The sequence below is a fragment of the Lithobates pipiens genome, unplaced genomic scaffold (assembly GCF_037356315.1).
Source record: "Lithobates pipiens isolate NorthernLeopardFrog02 unplaced genomic scaffold, aLitPip1_a1.2 Scaffold_24, whole genome shotgun sequence".
Lineage (NCBI taxonomy): Eukaryota > Metazoa > Chordata > Amphibia > Anura > Ranidae > Lithobates > Lithobates pipiens.
In genome coordinates, this window is record NW_027507786.1 from 16,238,757 (window position 1) to 16,258,188 (window position 19,432).

The 19,432-nt window shown below is 46.8% G+C and overlaps 1 protein-coding gene across 2 annotated transcripts in view; it reads left to right on the forward strand.

Moving 5' to 3' along the window:
• The window catches only part of LOC143929685 (natural cytotoxicity triggering receptor 3 ligand 1-like), a 114,845-nt gene that overhangs the window by 1,083 nt on the left and 94,330 nt on the right, over positions 1–19,432 (forward strand). The window lies entirely within an intron of this gene.

Genomic DNA, 19,432 nt, shown 5'->3' on the forward strand with positions numbered 1-19,432 from the left:
CAATTGCTGGTGTTGTTCTGGTCCTATACCACAAGCAGCTGCAGCAGTTGCAGGAGGGGGAGCTCGTTTTTTTTCCCCCATGCCAGTGGGGCATGATCAGGGATGCATGCACTGTCCTGTCACCATTTGAGGAGGCCACGAGGATGGTGAACAGTGACAGTGCATGCATCAGTGACACTGTACCTCTTGTCCATCTGTTGGAGCACATGCTGTGTGGAATAATGGACAGGGCATTTAAGGCAGAACAGAGGCAGGAAGAGGAGGACTTCCTTGCCTCTCAATGCCCCCTTTATCCAGACAGTGTTCCTGCTGGGGCAGATATTCTGTCAGCTCTGCAGGGGAAGGCTGAGAGGTGGTTAATGCCATACAAGCTTAAGCCAGGAATGGTGGTTTGCGAAAAAATGGCACCAACCTCCTCTCTGCCCTCTGACAGGGACAACTGACCCATGTGCCCTGTGTGGCTCACGTCCTTAACTTGGTGGTGCAGCAGTTCTTGGGCAGGTACCCAGGCTTACAGGACGTCCTGAGGCAGGCCAGGAAAATCTGTGTGCATTTCCGCGGGTAATATAATGCCAGTGCTTGGCTGGCTGAGCTCCAAAAGGAATTGAACCTGCCCAAAAAACGCCTTATCTGTGACATGCCCACCAGGTGGAACTCAACATTGGCCATGCTGCAGCAGATGCACATGCAGCAGAGGGCCATCAATGAGTACCTGTGCGACTACAGCACCAGGACAGGGTCAGGGGAGCTCAGTTTTTTTCCCCACACCGTTGGGGCATAATCAGGGATGTATGGGCTGTCCTGTCAACATTTGAGGAGGCCACGAGGATGGTGAGCAGTGACAGGGCATGCATCAGTGACACTGTACCTCTTGTCCACCTGTTGCAGCACACACTTTGTGGAATAATGGACGGGGCACTTGAGGCAGAACAGAGGCAGGAAGAGGAGGACTTCCTTGCCTCTCAAGGCCCCCTTTATCCAGACAGTGTTCCTGCTGTGCCACCAATCACACAGAAAGAGGAGGAGGAGGAGGAAGAAGATTGTGCCAGCATGGAGCACTCAGCTTCAGCAGCAGTCTTTTAGGGATGATTTACAGTCCCAAGAAACCCGTGGACTTGCGGATCATGTCGTCCTTAGTGACCCAGAGGACTCCGGACTGAATGCCTCAGCTAACCTACGCTGCATGGCCTCCCTGATCCTGAAAAGCCTGTGGAAGGATCCTCGTATTCTTCAGTTTAATTAGAGGGATCATTACTGGCTGGCAACTCTCCTTTATCCATGGTTCAAGGGTAAAGTTGTGGACCTTATCTTGCCATTGCAGAAGGAGCAGAGGATGAGACATCAGAAAGGTCTGTGCGGCGTGTTCCCAGAGACTGGGAGGTTACAAATTCCTGGTCCTGGACAATATGTTGCTGAGGCTTCGTCAGTCACAGAAGGAGTGGTGGAGAAGGTGGCCATCTGACCGATGCGTTCAGAATTTTTTTTTAATAGCCAGCATCTGATTTACATGGTGCAGGAATACCTAGGGGCAAGATCAGATTTGAACACCTTTCCCACTGAAAATCCTCTGGGTTACTGGGTCTTGAGGATGGATCACTGGCCAGAGCTTGCACAGTATGCAATTGAGCTACTGGCCTGTCCTGCATCCAGCGTACTTTCGGAACGCACACTCAGTGCTGCTGGAGGCTTTGTAACCGATCACAGGGTGCACCTGTCCACTGACTCGGTTGATCGACTTACCTTCATAAAGATGAGCCAATCTTGGACCACCACCAGCTACCAAGCACCTGAAGCAGATGTAACCGAATATTTTTTTTTTAAATGTCACATCCCTTCAAGGCTGCCTATGCTGATGCTGAGTGACTATCCTGTTATGTTGACTGACTATCCTCTTACTCCTCAATGATCCTGCTGATAGATTGGAAGATCATTTTTGGTTCAGGTCGCCGCCACCAGTGGCTAAGGCCCGATTTTTCAGCCCCTGTTTAACAGGGGCATGTAATTACAATTTCTGATGCAATACTTTGCAGCAAGGCTCATTTTTTCACTCAAACTAGAGTATCTGTGAGGGGTTGCAGTGTTGTGGCTCCAGCACCAGTGCCTAAGGCCCAATTTTTCAGCCCCTGTTTAACAGGGGCGTGTAATTACAATTTTGATGCAATATTTTGCAGGAGGGTTCGTTGCTGCGCTCAACTACAATATTTGTGAGTGGTTGCAGTGTTGTGGCACCAGCACCAGTGCCAAAGGCCCAATTTTTAAGCCCCTCTTTAACAGAGGCCTGTAATTAAATTTTTTTTAAGAAAAAAGAGAAACAAAAAACTTGTACAACTCAATTTCCAATCAATACAATATGTTTAATCCCTCCCCTTCCCCCCAACCTCTCATCACATTAAATTCTATATATTTTCTTTCTTTAATAGCATTATTACCTCTACTCTTTTTAAGTTATTATTTCAATGTACCTCCACGTCCTCTTAAATTCCTGCCAGCATTCCCATTTGTCCATCATTCTCTCCTTTCCCTCTTCTCCGCTGAATCTCAAACTTTCCAAGTAATATTTTCCTTTTATAGCCCAGATCCAATCTATCATTTTGGGGCTTTCTTCCTCCTGCCATTTTTTTGGGTTAAGACTTTTTGCTGCATTGAGCATGTAGGGTACTAGGGTTTTATTATATTGTTTCACTGAGCCCCCTGTTCTGTGGAATAAGCATATCCACGGGTCTTCAGGCACTATTTCTCCCATTATTTCCTTAATAAGTTGCAGGATTCCTTTCCAATATTCTTTAATCTTAGTACAGTGCCACCACAGGTGGGCCATTGTTCCCACTGCCCTACATCCTCGCCAACAGTCCTGGGATTTCTCTGGTTGGAACCTACTAAGTCTATCTGGTGTTGCGTACCACCTTGCCAAACACTTATAGTTCATTTCAGCTGTGCTAGTATCTATAGCCGAGCTGTGTGTTCATTTCAAAATCTTCCCTATCTTGTGTTTATACTCAAGTGATTCAAGTTCTTTACCCCACTTTTTAAAGAATGGCAGTACCTCCAGTTGCTCATTTGTCAATAATATTTTATATAACCGCGATATATCATTTTTTGCTCTCCCGTCCATGCTTAGTCATTCAAATGGTGTTAAATCTTCCCCTGTTCGTATTGATTGGGGTAGGTTCTCCACAAAATGCTTCACCTGGAGGTAGCGCCATTCATTTATTATCATTAAATCTGTGTTTTGTTGAAACTCCGCAAGTATGTTTATTTTCCCTTTGATTACTATATCTCTTAATTGTGTAGCTTCCCTAACCCAATTCCCACCTGTGTCCCTTTTCCCAGGTACAAAGTAATCATTCTCTTTCAAATAAATTAAAGGTGAGTTAAATTTCCATTCAAACTGTTTGTGAACTGAATCCCATATTTTAAGTGCATGTCTTGTCAACTCGTGTGTATTTTCCCCTAGTCCCCTAAAGTGTGGAAGATTCCATATTACCCTATTCAACCGTGTTCCACTATTATAATTTTCTATATTAACCCATTGTTTTTCACTATTTTCCCATGCCCATTCTATAACACGTGATAACACTAGTTCCTGGTAATATTTTTTAATATCAGGTATCGCTAAGCCTCGTCAGTTTTCCCTTGTTTCAGAATGGCAAATGAGATTCTGGGTTTTTTGTTTTGCCAAATAAATCTCATTATAATTGCCTTTAAAACTTGAAAATAATAGTGTGGCAAGGCGATAGGCAACATCTGGTTACCAAGTAATCTTTGGTAATAGAACCATATTCACTGTATTAATCCGCCCCATCCAAGAGAGAGATCTAAATGATATTTTTTTATTTCATTTTTTATTTCATCTAATAGAGGAATATAGTTTTCTTTGCATATTTTTTTTAGCAAAGTTGCCAACATTATTATTAGATATTTATTTATATTTAGATATTATTAGATATTTTAATCCTTTCTTCTTCCAGTGGAATTTGAATTCCTTTTGCAGGCTTTGCTCTTCTTGCATATTTAAATTTATGTTTAAAATCTCTGATTTGTTCAAATTAATTTTAAAATTTGATATTTCCCCATATTGTTTTAGAGTTTTCAGTAAATTGGGCTTTGTTAGCCTAAGGCTGGGTATGTAGAACAAAAAATCGGCGGCGAACTCCGCAACTTTATGCTCCACACCCCCAACTCTAATTCCTCCTATATCGGGATTGGACATGATTGTTACTAAAAGGGGTTCAATAAATAGTACAAAAAGTAATGGGCATAGGGGACATTCCTGCCTCGTACCATTCTTCATTTCGAAGGAGGGGGATAATTTCCCATTGATCTTTATGGCCGCGGTCGGTTGTTTATATAATACTTTAATCCTATGGATCATTTTTGGACCCAATCCAATGGCATCCAATGTTTTTATGATGAGTCCCCAGTCTACCCAATCAAATGCTTTTTCAGCATCAATCGACAGGAATAGACCTGGGGACCCACCATTTTTCATTTTCTGGAGGAGGAGCAATGTTCCCACTCCATTGTCCCTCCCGGGAATGAATCCCACCTGATCGGGATGGACTAAGGCTTTCATCAGGTCTTTCATCCTATTTGCTAAAACTTTTGCATATAATTTTGTATCAGCATTAAGCAAAGATATTGGTCTATAATTTGAGCAATGTGTCCCATCTTTCCCTTCCTTCAAGACTACCATTATCAATGCCGCCTATGCCTCTCTACTCATTTCATATTCCATCCCCAGACCATTCATATATTGACAAACGATGGTGTCAGAATCTCTTTATATTTCTTTAAATAAAGGGTCGAAAACCCATCAGGTCCAGGGCTTTTCCCAGGGGCGGTTTCTAGTAGGGCCTTATTGATCTCCTCCTCAGTTATGGGTTTTTCTAGCACATCCCTTTCACTGTCCGATATTCGGGAGGTTCCTGCACTGTCCAAAAACTGTTTTATTTTATTTGCTTTATCCTTATCATGTTGGCCCTCATTTACTGCATATAAAGCCCCATAATATTTCCGGAACACCTCCGCTATCTCCTTTGTTTTGTATACCATTCCTCCGTGCTTATTTTCAATTTTTTATATATAGTTTAATGATTTTTAATTTTTTTATGTTCTAGCTAAGTGTTTGCTAAGTTTATTTCCCCAGAGGTATTTATCTTTCAATACTCTATTAAATGTTATTTTCGTGTCCTGTATCATAAGATCTTTTAACTCTTCTCTTTTTGTTACCAATAGGTGGAAAGCTTCTTGATGTTGTCCTTTATATTTTTTTATGGATTTGCTCTAATCTATGTATCTCATCTATTAACAATTTCATACTTCTAGTTCTCTCCTTTTTTCCCAGCCCCTATTAAAATAAGGATACCTCTGATGTAGGACTTATGCGCCTCCTATAATGTAGCATGTGAAATTCCATTTGTATCATAAAGTAGGTGTCATGGTTTTGCAATAGTTTGCTTACCTGTTTCCATGTGTTCATCTCTAGAGACCAGCCCACCCTCACCTGACTGCTTTTGTAATCCATCCTCTGGCAGGACTCCACCCTAGCTCCTATCAGAGAGCTCTATATTAACCTGTGCACTGCAGGCCAGCCCTGCTGATCAACCTTTGTGTGTTAGCTTCCTGTTACCTGCTGTGTGTTCTGCTGTTGTTCCGTTACCGACTTTGGCGTGTCCTTGACTATCTCTGTTTGCCTGTGATCCTGACCTTTTGGCGTGTCCCTGACTATTCCTGTCTGCTTGTGGCCCCGACCTTGGCTTTGTCCCTCACCATCCCTATTCTCCTGTTGCCTACTGTGGGTGTGAGCTGGGGGACCCTGGGAGTCGCGACCTGGAGCCAGTTGCAGCCAAGTCCATCCTCACCACTAGAGGCGCTGGTGAGCACCTGCAAGCTCTTAGACTCCGTGCCCCAGGGAATCTTACGCTCTAACCCCAGTGGGATCCCCCATCCGCAGCAGTCAGCCATAGGGTCCACAACCTTGCGGTGCACTCCTGATCCCTACGGTGTGCATCTGTCACCTCACCTAGAGGTGACATGACAGTAGGAGTCTATCTCCTTGCGAACTGTTTCTACATCTTTTTTATCTCGTATAAGAGCTTCATTTAATCGCCAATTATAAGATGGTCTTTGTAATCCCATAACCTTAATTTTCATAATCACTGGGGAATGGTCAGACAGTGTTGAGATTCCTATATTTGATTTGGTTATCTTCTCCAATGCATTATGATCTACAAATATATAATCTATTCTAGTATACGTCACGTGTACAGGGGAATAGAACATATAATCTTGTGTTTTGGAGTGCATAACTCTCCAAATATCTAAAAGCTGATATTGGTGCATTTTCTGTTTAATTATTTCCAAAGCTAAGCCTCTTGTCCCCCATACAGGGGACGTACTATCTACTCTCGGCTCCATGCAGAAATTTAAATCTCCAGCCAGAACGACACTGCCTCTTTTAAACTCCATGAGTTTCCCTATAATTTCCTTCAGGTAATTTGTTGGGTTCTTATTAGGGGCGTATATATCTGCTAATGTACATTCCATATCACCTAACCTCCGCCTCAAAAAGAGGTATCTGCCTTCAGGGTCCGTCTCCCCTTCCTCTAGTTTAAACCGTATCCCTGCCGCAAATCCAATCGCCAACTCTTTAGCTTTCTTTGTTGTTGAATACCCATAATACCATAACGGAAAATCCCTGGAGAGTAATTTAACATCCCGGAGAAGATGTATCTCCTGTAGAAGTACTACTTCAGCTCCATATCGCTTTAACTCTCTAAGGATTTTATGTTGCTTGGCTGGTATATTCAGTCCTTGGACGTTATATGTCAGAAACGTAATTGTTATTTGCTACTATTACCTATTACAATTGACTGAGAGGCATCCCTCCCCCCCACAAAAAAGGGGGAGCACGGACCTGATGCATACATACGACCCTCGTGGTCATCTATCTATCTCCACCCTATTTCCCCATCCCTCCCCCTGCACCCCACCTGGGCAAATGTGCACATATCCTGCCTATAATGCAATTTCTCTCCAGTGAGAGGAAGGAAAACACAAAAGAGGGGAAAAAAAGATGAGGAATTATATAGAAGGGGAGAGAAGAGAAAATTACAGAGAAAATTGTTGATCTACATTTCCCTACTTGAGACTCTCCCTGTCTATCCATTCTGGTATCTCTATGACTTGTAAGTCCAATTTATCACAAAATTCCAGTAATTCTTCTGGGAACCTTATTCTTGCGGATCTACCATCCTTATATCCTATCAGAAAACCCCAGTTTTATTTAATATTTGCTGTTCTCATTTGCTCTAAAAGGGGTTTAAAAAATTGTCTCCTTGCTAGTGTTTCAGGAGCTGGGTCCATAAAAATTTGTAATTCCACTCCTCCATATTTCAGTGGAGCTCCTCTCCTCAGGTTACTCCAAATTTCTGCCTTCTTTTCATCCTTTTGAAACCTAGCAATAGCGTCTCTGGGTCGATCTGCAGCTATATTTTGAAGTTTTCTAATCCGATGGATTCTATCGAATTTCAAGAATTCCTCTGTCCCTTTATTCAGGAGTGGTTTGAAAATAAAATTTGTGATTGTCCTCAAATCTTCACCGTTTTCCTCAGGTAGGCCTCGTATTCTCAGATTCTGCCTCCTACTTTGATTTTCTTGGTCCTCTAATTTATAGAGGATTCTCCTCTGATTTGTCTTGGCTAGTCTAACTTGTTCTTTTAACCACTTGCCGCCCGCCCTATAGGCAATTGACGGTGGCAAAGTGGTTGCATAATCCTGATCGGACATCATATGATGTGATGAGGATTATGAGCCGCTGCTCGCCACTGGGGGCGCGCATCGCGGTGATCGTTGTTGCGGGGTGTGAGTCTGACACCCTGCAACTACGATCTCGGTAAAGAGTCTCAGACGGTGTAAATAGGAAGAACCGGTGATCAGCTTTTCCTCACTCGCGTCTGTCAGACACGAGTAGAGGAGAGCCGATCGGCTGCTCCTCTGACAGGGGGGGTCTGTGCTGATCCATTATCAGCACAGCCTCCCCGAGGATGCCCACACTGGACCGCCAGTGAGGCCACCAGACCACCAGGGATGCCCAGCAAAAGGTAATCCTCCCTAGACCACCAGGGATGCCAGTCAGTGCCACAATGGATGCCAATCAGTGCCCATAATGGATGCCAATCAGTGCCCACAATGGGCATCACTGATTGGCATGCATTATTGTTTGGCACTGATTGGCATCCATTAGTACAGTATAACACAATACAATGCCGCCTATCAGTGCCCACCTGTGCCGCCTATCAGTGCCCACCTGTGCTGCCTATCAGTGCCCACCTGTGCCGCCTATCTGTGCCCACCTGTGCCGCCTATCTGTGTCGCCTATCCATGCCCATCTTTGCCAGCTATCCATTCCCATCTGTGCTGCCCATCCGTGCCAATCCGTGCCAGCTATCAGTGCCAATTTGTGCCACCTATCAGTGCCCATCCATGTCACCCATCAGTGCCACCCATCAGTGCCGCCTATCAGTGCCCATCAGTGCCACCTATCAGTGCCACATATCAGTGTCCATCAATGCCACCTCATTGGTGCCACATCATTGGTGCCCATCAGGGTAGCCCCATCAGTGCTGCCCCATCAGTGCCTATCAGTGAAGGAGAAAACGTACTTATTTACAAAGTTTTGAAACGGAACAAAAAAAACATATTTTTTTTCAAAATTTTCATTTTGTTTTGTTATTTGTAGCGCAAAAAATAAAAACCGTAGAGGTGATTAAATACCACCAAAAGAAAGCTCTATTTGTGGGAAAAAAATGATAAATATTGCATTTGGGTACAGTGTAGCATGACCGCGCAATTGTCATTCAAAGTGCGACAGCGCTGAAAGCTAAAAATTGGTCTGGGCAGGAAGGTGTTTAAGTGCCCGGTATTGAAGTGGTTAATTTAGAAAGTTCCTGTGCTTGATTATCAGTTTTCTCCTCCATCTCTTCCACAGGAGTCAGCAAATGTCCCAGATCTGTTCGTAGCACCGTGATTTCCCCTTTAATTGAATTCTCCAATCTGATTAACATCTCTGACATTTCTATCGTTGTTATGATTTGCCCGTTTGTATTCTGTTCTTCCATCTTACTAATCTCTGCTTTGCTTTCTGTACACATATCTTCTCTGAAGAGGTCAGAGCAATCTCCTTTGTTCTTAATAAGTTCTTTCTTCTTTCCTTGTTTCACTGACTGTCCTGTCCTGTTTTTCCAGTCCTGGGCTTTTAGGGCTTAGCCCTTTTACCATATATATTGTTTAATCGTACTTGTACTGCAGTTTCTTTAGGGGTTTTGGGGGCGCCTCCCTTCGTGGTTTTCCCTCTTATGCGGTTATTTTTTGTTCTAGTTCTGCATCTTCCCAGTTTAATATCTATTATTCCTTATTAGTATCCAACCACTAACCACTCCCCGGTCTACCTGGAAACTACAGGAACACTGCTATTGACTTATGATTAATCCAATTATGTACTGAGGGAGAGGCAAAAGAAGAACCAAAGGAAAAGGCAACCTCATCCCTCTTGCTACTTTCAGCTAGGCGATACCACTGTATACTATTTACTGGGATCCTTGACCCCTGAACTATTTTAGATTTTATTCTTCTTCCTTCTTTCTCTCTCCTCCTGTCCCCCCTTATTGGGTCTATTTGATATCTCAAAAACCAAAGGCAGACAAAGCCAGTAAAGGTGTGGGAGGATTGCGAAAAAGGGAGAAACGGGAAGGCAAGGCCTTATCTCCTGCGAGAAAATGGTATATATGCTGGCAAAAAAAACTATACTTATCTAATCCCGTCCAAAATCAACTCCCCCTACTTCCAACCTCTTCCAGTCGGTCATCCCTCTAACACCATACAGCTACTTGCAGGTTTTCTCCCCCCTCTCTCCCTTCCCTCCCTTAACCTTCCCCCTCCCCACCCCCCTCCAGAATAACAACAACTCAGGTCCCAACTTCTATGGCAATATATAACAGAGGAAAAAAATATGTGATCGGCACAGCGAAAAGAGAAATCGGTGGGAGAATATAATTAACCACTAGAGATCTGCGCTATAGCCAAATGACGGCTACAGCGCGGACCTCCTTTGCCGGGACGACGTCTATTGACGCCGTCCCGTGCACGAGCGGCATGCGAGACTCGCCTGATGACTATGCGACTCGCCTGATCACGGATCCGAGCAAGGGGTCTATCCCGACCCCTTACCACGTGATCAGCTGTCAGCCAATGACAGCTGATCATGTGATACAACGGAGCCAGCAATCGGCTATTATTCCTCCTCGCGCTGACAGCGCAAGGAAAAAAAAAAGAGCCGATAACCAGCGGCCGTTATCGGAACTGATGTCCCGATCACGGCCAGCCCTGCCAGTGCCCACCTGCCCCCTGCCAGTGCCACCTCAATAATAAATAAGTGCCCCCGTCAGTGCCACCCATCAGTGCCAATAGTGCCACCCAGCAGTGCCCATAGTGCCACCCAGCAGTGCCCACAGTGCCACCCATCAGTGCCCACAATCTGCCTCAACAATGGTGCTGCACCCCAGTGCCACATATCCGTGCCCATCAGTGTCATCTACCAGTGCCCATCAGTGCCCATCAGTGCCGCCCATCAGTGCCCAGCAGTGCCACCTTTCAGAGCCACCTATCAGTGCCACCTATCAGTGCCCATAAGTCCCATCTATCAGTGGTACCTATCAGTGCCCCTTAGTGCCACTTATCCATGCCACCCATCCATGCCACCCATCCGTGCCATATTATCTGTGCCCATCTTTGCCCATCAGTTCCACCTTATCTGTGCCCATCAGTACTGCCTTATCTGTGCCTATCGGTGCCACCTTATCTGTGCCTATTAGTGCCGCCTTAACTATGCCTATCAGTGCTCACCAGTGCAGCCTATCAGTGCCCACCAGTGCAGCCTATCAGTGCCGCCTCATCAGCGCACTTCAATGAAGGAGAAAAATGACCTGTTTTCAAAATTTTATAACAAACTATTAAACATGATTTTTTTTTTTATTTGGCATCTTTTTTTGTTTGTTTAGCAAAAAATAAAACTCCCAGCTGTAATTAAATACCTCCAAAATAAAGCTCTATTTGTGGGAAAAAAATGATAAAAATTTCATTTGGGTACAGTGTTGTATGACCGCGCAATTGTCATTCAAAGTACATCAGCGCTGAAAGCTGAAGATTGGTCTGGGCAGGAGGGGGTTTAAGTGCCCAGTAAGCAAGTAGTTAATATCTCGAATGAACATTAGAGTGACATTATTCTTTTTTTTTTTCTTCCCGGGACACACTATATGGCTGGCACAGTGAAAAGAGAAGTCGCTGGGAAAATACATACAGTATCCCAAACAAACTTTAGAGTAATTACAATTTTTGATGCAATATTTTGCAGAAGGGTTCGTTGCTGCGCTTAACTACAATATTTGTGAGTGGATGCAGTGTTGTGACACCAGCACCAGTGCCTAAGGTCCAATTTTTGATGCAATACTTTGCAACAGGGCTCATTCCTGCTCTCCAACTAGGGTTTCTATGAGGTGTTGCAGTGTTGTGGCACCAGTACCTAAAGCCCCATGTTTAACAGGGGCGTGTAATTACAATTTTTGATGCAATACTTTGCAGCAGGGCTCATTCCTGTGCTCCAACTAAAGTATCTGTGAGAGGTTTCAGTGTCATGGCACCAGCACCAGTACCTAAGGCCCAATTTTTCAGCCCCTGTTTTTTTTTGCCTCTGTGCAATTCTATTGCAAGGAGCAGGTAAGTATAGACATACGCCCCTGTTTTCCTGTTGTGTTTACGCTGAGTAAATTGATACCCAACATGTCACCCTTCAAAATTGCGCCCACTCATGAAATAGTGACAGACTTTGGCACGTAAAAATCTCCATAGACAAAGTTTCTACAGGCTACCAGTTTTGAGTTACAGAGGAGGTCTAGTGCTAGAATTATTGCATTCTAACGCAATATCTCATATGTGTAGTTTGAACACCGTTTTAATGTGCGGGAGTGATGTAAGTATGCGCTCGCTTCTGTGCACATGCACGGCGGGACGGGGCACTTGAAATTAAAATAAATAAAATAAAAAATAAATAAATTTTGGATCACATTTATTCCTATTACAAGGAATGTACACATCCCTTGGAATATAAAAAAGCATGACAGAACCTCTTTAATTGTCTTTACAATACTTTTAATGCATATGTCAAGGCAAAAAAAAAACATCTTTCATATATTTCTACCATACAATACATCCCCCCCGTTTTCCTGTTTTGTCCCTTTAGGCTGGGTTCACACTGACGCGGCAGCGAGAACCGGATGTGATTCGCACCGCACTGCAGTGCACATCACATCCGATCTCTGTGCGATGCGAGTTCAGCCATACAGATAGTATGGCTGAATTCGCATCGCACCCGCCGCAAACTCGCACAGGACCCTTTTTTTGGTCCGCAGCAGAATCGGATCGCATGGGTGTTCACACCATGCGATCCGATTCCTGTCCGAGTTTGCAGATCGCACTGCGATATGCAAACTGATCTGGGAGGTGTCATTAAGATTTCATTGACACTCCCAGCAGTCCGCATAGGGCAGTGTGAACTGCCGGCGGGAGGCATGCGATGCGGGAAAATGCCGCGGATTCACGGCGTTCCCGCATCGCTTCAGTGTGAACCCAGCCTTAAATACACCTCAATATAGGAAAATAACTGTTAATGGCCCAACACAGTTGAGTTCTGTCCATTATGTTTTTTTTTTTTTTTCATTTGCACTAAGGCCGCGTACACACGAGAGGATTGTCCATCCAACTAAGGCCGCGTACACACGAGAGGATTGTCCGCCCAACTTAGTCCGCCGAAACACAGTTCAGCGGACAATCTGCTCGTGTGTGGGCTTCAGCGGACTTTTTCAGCGGACAGTCTGGTGAACCAAGTCTTTTCGGAATTTCCATAAGACAGTCCGTCCAAACTTGGTTTCAGCGGACAGTTCGCTCGGGAGTAGGCAAGTTGGACGGACTGTCTGCCGAACCAAGTCTTTCGGAATTTCCGTAATTTTGTCCGTCCAAACTTGGTTTCAGCGGACAGTCCGCTCGTGAGTAGGCAAGTTGGACGGACTAAGTATGGCGCATGCTCAGAAAGGATTTACACGGCGAAAGGTTGCATTGCAGTGTATTGGACGTCGTATTTCTAGTCCCGCCGTACGTGCTGTACACGTCATCGCGCTAGGTTTCAGCGGACTGTCTGTTCGTCGTGTGTGGTCAAGTCCGTTCATTCGAAATTAGGACGGATTGTCTGTCAGACTGTCTGACGAACTAAGTTGGCCAGACAGTCTGCCCGTGTGTACGCGGCCTAACTGTTTAATTTTAAGGACAAGCTTTTTAGGGGGTTCTACCCCAATTCTCAGTCCCAGCAGTACTTATATGCAAAGATTTTGCAAAATGTTAGGAAAAAATTACAAAGACAACAATTACTGGAAAAAAAAAACAGGGTAATAAAAGTGAGAAACTTAAATAAGTTATAGGTTGGACTTGATGGACTTGTGTCTTTTTTCAACCTCACCTACTATATAACTATGCTACATAGAGAATATTAGAAATAGATGAGTGGACTATGGAATGGTGGAGCGTTAGGAAATGATTTGAAATTCTTTTAGAAAGGCAAAGTCCACATTTATTGGCATTATTGTCTGTGAATCATTATCCATAATTGTAAGGATTTATTTTCCTACGTTAGTCTGGTTATGAGAGATAACGGCCCATAAGTGTGCAGGAATCATGTGATGTATTCTCTACATACATTTGGGCTTTAGGTGCCCTTTTTGCCTCAATTTTTATGAACACTATATGTATTAATAAATACACTTTTTTATCTTTATAATTGTGATTGGTGTCATATATGTTTTATCTCAACCATGGGGATTACCATTTAAAAGCCCATCTTCTGCAATACATTTCCTCTCTAAGATATGCTGGGCTGGTGTCCCCTAGGTGTGGAGTGTGTGGAACATGGGATTGCCTTTCTATTAGGCCATCACTCTAACGTTGTCATCGTCGTCATCGGCACATGCGCACTGAAATAATGGCATGTCCGTGCCTGTGCTTCAGTTAGTGTGACATCATCGCAGCTTCGGCCAATCACAGCGCAGGAGCCTGAGATACCCGGAAGCAATGTCGCCGGCCCAGAGTGGTGTACAAGGACCGCTGTGAGGGCTTTGATCTAAGGTAAATAATTCATAAAGAGCTAGTATGCTGTGCATACCAGCTCATTATTTATGCCTTTGTCTTGAAGATTTTTTTTTTATAGCTAGTGGGTTTACAATCACTTTAAGGCCGCGTACACACGCGGGGACTGTTCGTTCAACTTTGTTCGTCAAACAGTTTCAGCGGACAGTCCGCTCAAAATTAGCATGGACGGACTTGCCTACACACAACGAACGAACAGTCCGCTGAAACTTGCGCGAAGACGTGAACGGCACGTACGACGGGACGAAAAATACAACGTCCTATACACTGCAATACAACCTTCGACGTGTAAATCCTTTCTGAGCATGCGCGGAACTTAGTTTGTCGAACAAGCCTACACATGAGGGGACTGTCCGCTGAAACAAGGTTTCAGCGGACCGTTTTTCGGAAATTCCAAAAAACTTTGTTCAGCAGACTGTTCGCTGAAACTGTCCGCTGAAAGCCCACACACGAGCGGACTGTCCGCCGAAACACTGTTCAGCGGACAAAGTTGGGCGAACAGTCCGCCCGTGTGTACGCGGCCTTAGGTCTAAATCGGGCATCACTAAATAGCGGACTAAGGTCTGAATGCGGTGTTACGTCAGATTAGGCGACCCGACAGAATGTGTAAAGGAAGTGATGTTCCATTGCCATCATCTTGCTACACCCAGCACTCCTCCTTAGTAAGGATACACTGAGAAGGGAGAAAGCGGACATCTTGTTACACCCTGGAGTTTTGCATTTTACACTTATTTCTACCAGTAAACTGAGGTTATATCGTGAAATACAGTACTTAGAACTCTGTCCGACTGGTTAGATGTTGAATTTTCAAAGCAGCGGCAAGCCTGCTCATCTCACAGGTTTGCTGATCAAACAGAAGTTTGCTGATTTTAAAATTCAACATCTAAACATTCATATGGAGTTCTAAGTACTGTATTTCACTATATAACCTCAGTTTACTGTTAACCACTTAAGGACCGCCGTATTGCCATTGTACGTCATCGCAATGGCACAGGCAGGCACAAGCACGTACATGTACGTGCCTGCCTTCCAGCGGGTGGGGGGTCCGATCGGACCCCCTCCCGCTGGATACGGCGGTCCGGTTCGCTCCAGGAGCGATCCATGATGAGGGGATGGCCGTTGGTTTCTGGCCACCCCCTCTCGATCGCTCCTGGCCAATGAGAAGCTTCCTCCCACTGTGTATTGTATACACAGGAAGGAGGAAGTGATGTCATTCTCCTCGGGGCGGTCTTTTTGACCGGACTACAAGGAGAAGACAGAAAGTAAGTGTGCACCAACACTACACTGACATGTAGGTACACATAGGCACACAAACCCCCCCGATCCCCCCGATCGCTCCCCCGCCTCCCTCCCCCCCCCCAGTCACAGTGTCACTGATTGCAGGGATCATTTATTTACTGATCACTGCATTCAGTGTCAGTTGTAAAAGTAAAAACTGTCAGGGCAGTTAGTGTTAGGTCCAGGGTAGCCCCCTATCACCCCCCAATAAAGATTTAACCCCCTGATTGCCCCTAGAGTTAACCCTTTCACCCCCTTTTGCCAGTGTCACTAAGCGATCATTTTTCTGATCGCTGCATTAGTGTCGCTATCGTCGCTAGGTAGCTAGTTATTTTTTTAGGTTCACCGCCAGGTTTTTATAGCGCTAGGTACCCCGATATACTACCCAATAATGGTTTTAACCCCCTGATTGCCCCTAGTTAACCCTTTCACCCCCTTTTGCCAGTGTCACTAAGCGATCATTTTTCTGATCGCTGCATTAGTGTCGCTAGTGTCGCTAGGTAGCTAGTTATTTTTTTAGGTTCACCGCCAGGTTTTTATAGCGCTAGGTACCCCGATATACTACCCAATAATGGTTTTAACCCCCTGATTGCCCCTAGTTAACCCTTTCACCCCCTTTTGCCAGTGTCACTAAGCGATCATTTTTCTGATCGCTGCATTAGTGTCGCTAGTGTCGCTAGGTAGCTAGTTTTTTTTTTTAGGTTCACTGACAGGTATTTATAGCGCTAGGTACCCCGATATACTACCCAATAATGGTTTTAACCCCCTGATTGCCCCTAGTTAACCCTTTCACCCCCTTTTGCCAGTTTTACTAAGCAATCGTTTTTTCTGATCGCTGCATTAGTGTCACTAGTGCCGCTAGGTAGCTAGTTATTTTTTTAGGTTCACCGCCAGGTTTTTATAGCGTTAGGTACCCCCATATACTACCCAATAATGGTTTTAACCCCCTGATAGCCCATAGTTAACCCTTTCACCAGCGATCACAGTATAAGTGTCACTGGTGACGCTGGTTAGCCAGTTAGTTATTTAGGTTCCCCGTCAGATTTTTATATAGCACCAGGGACCCCCATATACTACCTAATAAAAATTTGAACCCCCCGGCGTGACTGGAATGGCTGCCTGAACTTACAGCTCTCCACATCCACGGCGACACACAGCGACAACAAGCAGACCCCAGCCTTTATAAATACTTCGTTCAGCAGTGCGAACACCCGCTGCATCCCGGGAACATGTCGCTGAAACGAAAGGAGACCAGGCTTCCCCGCAAGCTGACGGCCTATATGTATCAGCCGTCCGTGCGGTGAGGCCAAGATGGTGCCGCGGCAGACGAAAGAGTCACAACAGCGGAGCATCCCAGCTGTTTGCAAGGGAGAGACGACCGCTCCACTACAGATGCCACGCGGGTAAGTTCCTGTGCCTCAGGGAACAATTTAGGATCTCCGCCCGGGTCTCCTACCTCACACAGCCCTGCTAAAAGCAAAATGAGGATGGATGCCTCAGAAACAAGCCAGAAGGGAGATAGTAATACAGGGCTGTCCTATGGCCTACCAACACAGAGCCCTCAAACGGATGCCATTGCTTCCTTTCCTACTTTGGGCCAGGCTGTTATGGACACTACCCTCAAAGAAATGCTTATGTCCCTCCGCAGCTCCTTACAGTGAGGCCGCGTACACACGCGCGGACTGTTTGCCCAACCTTGTTCGTCAAACAGTCCGCTCAAAATTTGCATGAGCGGACTTGCCCACACACGAGCGGACTGTTTGACGAACAAGGTTGGGCAAACAGTTCGCTCAACTTTTGAAATGAACGGACTCGCCCACGTAAGGAGGCAAATCCGCCCATTTCGAGCGCGTGTACAGGTAGGCGGGGCCCGCGAAGGAGACTTCGCGGGCTCCGCCGCCTGGAATGGGCTTAAAGGGGAACCCCAACGCCGAAAAAAATCGGTGTGGGGGTTCCCCCAAAGTCCACACCAGACCCTTGCCCGAGCACGCTACCCGGCCGGCCAGGAAAGGGGGGCGAGCGAGCGCGCCCCCCCTCCTGAGCCGTACCAGGCCGCGTGCCCTCAACATGGGGGGGTGCCTTGGGGAAGGGGGGGCCGCGCGGCCCCCCCACCCCAAAGCACCTTGTCCCCATGTTGATGAGGACAAGGGCCTCTTCCCGACAACCCTGGCCGTTGGTTGTCGGGGTCTGCGGGCGGGGGGCTTATCGGAATCCGGGAGCCCCCTTTAAGAAGGGGGCCCCCGGATACCGGCCCCCCACCCTATGTGAATGAGTATGGGGTACAATGTACCCCTACCCATTCACCTGTGAAATAAAGTACAAAAAAAAACACAACACAGGGAAAAAATATTTTATTGCACAGCTCCGGGGGTCTTCCGTCTTCGGGGGTCTTCTCGCCGGACTCCTCCGCTATCTGTGTGTAGCTCTTTTACTAGCGGAGGAGTCCGGCTTTCTTCCTCCCCGCCGCCGGCCTCTTCTCCCGACTTCGGGGGTCTTGTCCCCCTCTTCGGTTCTTCTGCCGGGCCACCGCGCCTTCTTCTAGCTCTTTTACAGGCGGTGGCCCGGTCTTCTGTCGCCGCTGCCTTCCGTTCTTCTGTCGCCGCCTTCGGTTCTTCTGCCGGGCCACCGCGCCTTCTTGTAGCTCTTTTACAGGCGGTGGCCCGGTCTTCTGTCGCCGCTGTCGTCGCCGCCGCCTTCCGTTCTTGTTCTTCTTCTTGTTCTTCTTCTTCTTCTCCAGGCGATGTTGACACGTCGCTCCCTCCGGCCGGAATGCCAGAGCCGCGCTGTGCGGTCACTTATATAGTGACAATGGGGCGGTGTCACATGGTATATGTCACATGGGTTGGTCACATGGGTTGATGTCACATGGGGACTATGACATCGTAAGGGGGCGGGGTCACCATGTGACCAACCCATGTGACATATACCATGTGACACCGCCCCATTGTCACTATATAAGTGACCGCACAGCGCGGCTCTGGCATTCCGGCCGGAGAGCTCGTCGAGTCAACATCTCCAGGAGAAGAAGAAGAAGAACAAGAAGAAGAACAAGAACGGAAGGCGGCGGCGGCGACGACAGCGGCGACAGAAGACCGGGCCACCGCCTGTAAAAGAGCTACAAGAAGGCGCGGTGGCCCGGCAGAAGAACCGAAGGCGGCGACAGAAGAACGGAAGGCAGCGGCGACAGAAGACCGGGCCACCGCCTGTAAAAGAGCTAGAAGAAGGCGCGGTGGCCCGGCAGAAGAACCGAAGAGGGGGACAAGACCCCCGAAGTCGGGAGAAGAGGCCGGCGGCGGGGAGGAAGAAAGCCGGACTCCTCCGCTAGTAAAAGAGCTACACACAGATAGCGGAGGAGTCCGGCGAGAAGACCCCCGAAGACGGAAGACCCCCGGAGCTGTGCAATAAAATATTTTTTCCCTGTGTTGTGTTTTTTTTTGTACTTTATTTCACAGGTGAATGGGTAGGGGTACATTGTACCCCATACTCATTCACATAGGGTGGGGGGCCGGTATCCGGGGGCCCCCTTCTTAAAGGGGGCTCCCGGATTCCGATAAGCCCCCCGCCCGCAGACCCCGACAACCAACGGCCAGGGTTGTCGGGAAGAGGCCCTTGTCCTCATCAACATGGGGACAAGGTGCTTTGGGGTGGGGGGGGCCGCGCGGCCCCCCTTCCCCAAGGCACCCCCCATGTTGAGGGCACGCGGCCTGGTACGGCTCAGGAGGGGGGGCGCGCTCGCTCGCCCCCTTTCCTGGCCGGCCGGGTAGCGTGCTCGGACAAGGGTCTGGTGTGGACTTTGGGGGAACCCCCACGCCGATTTTTTTCGGCGTTGGGGTTCCCCTTTAAGCCCATTCCAGGCGGCGGAGCCCGCGACGTCTCCTTCGCGGGCCCCGCCTACCTGTACACGCGC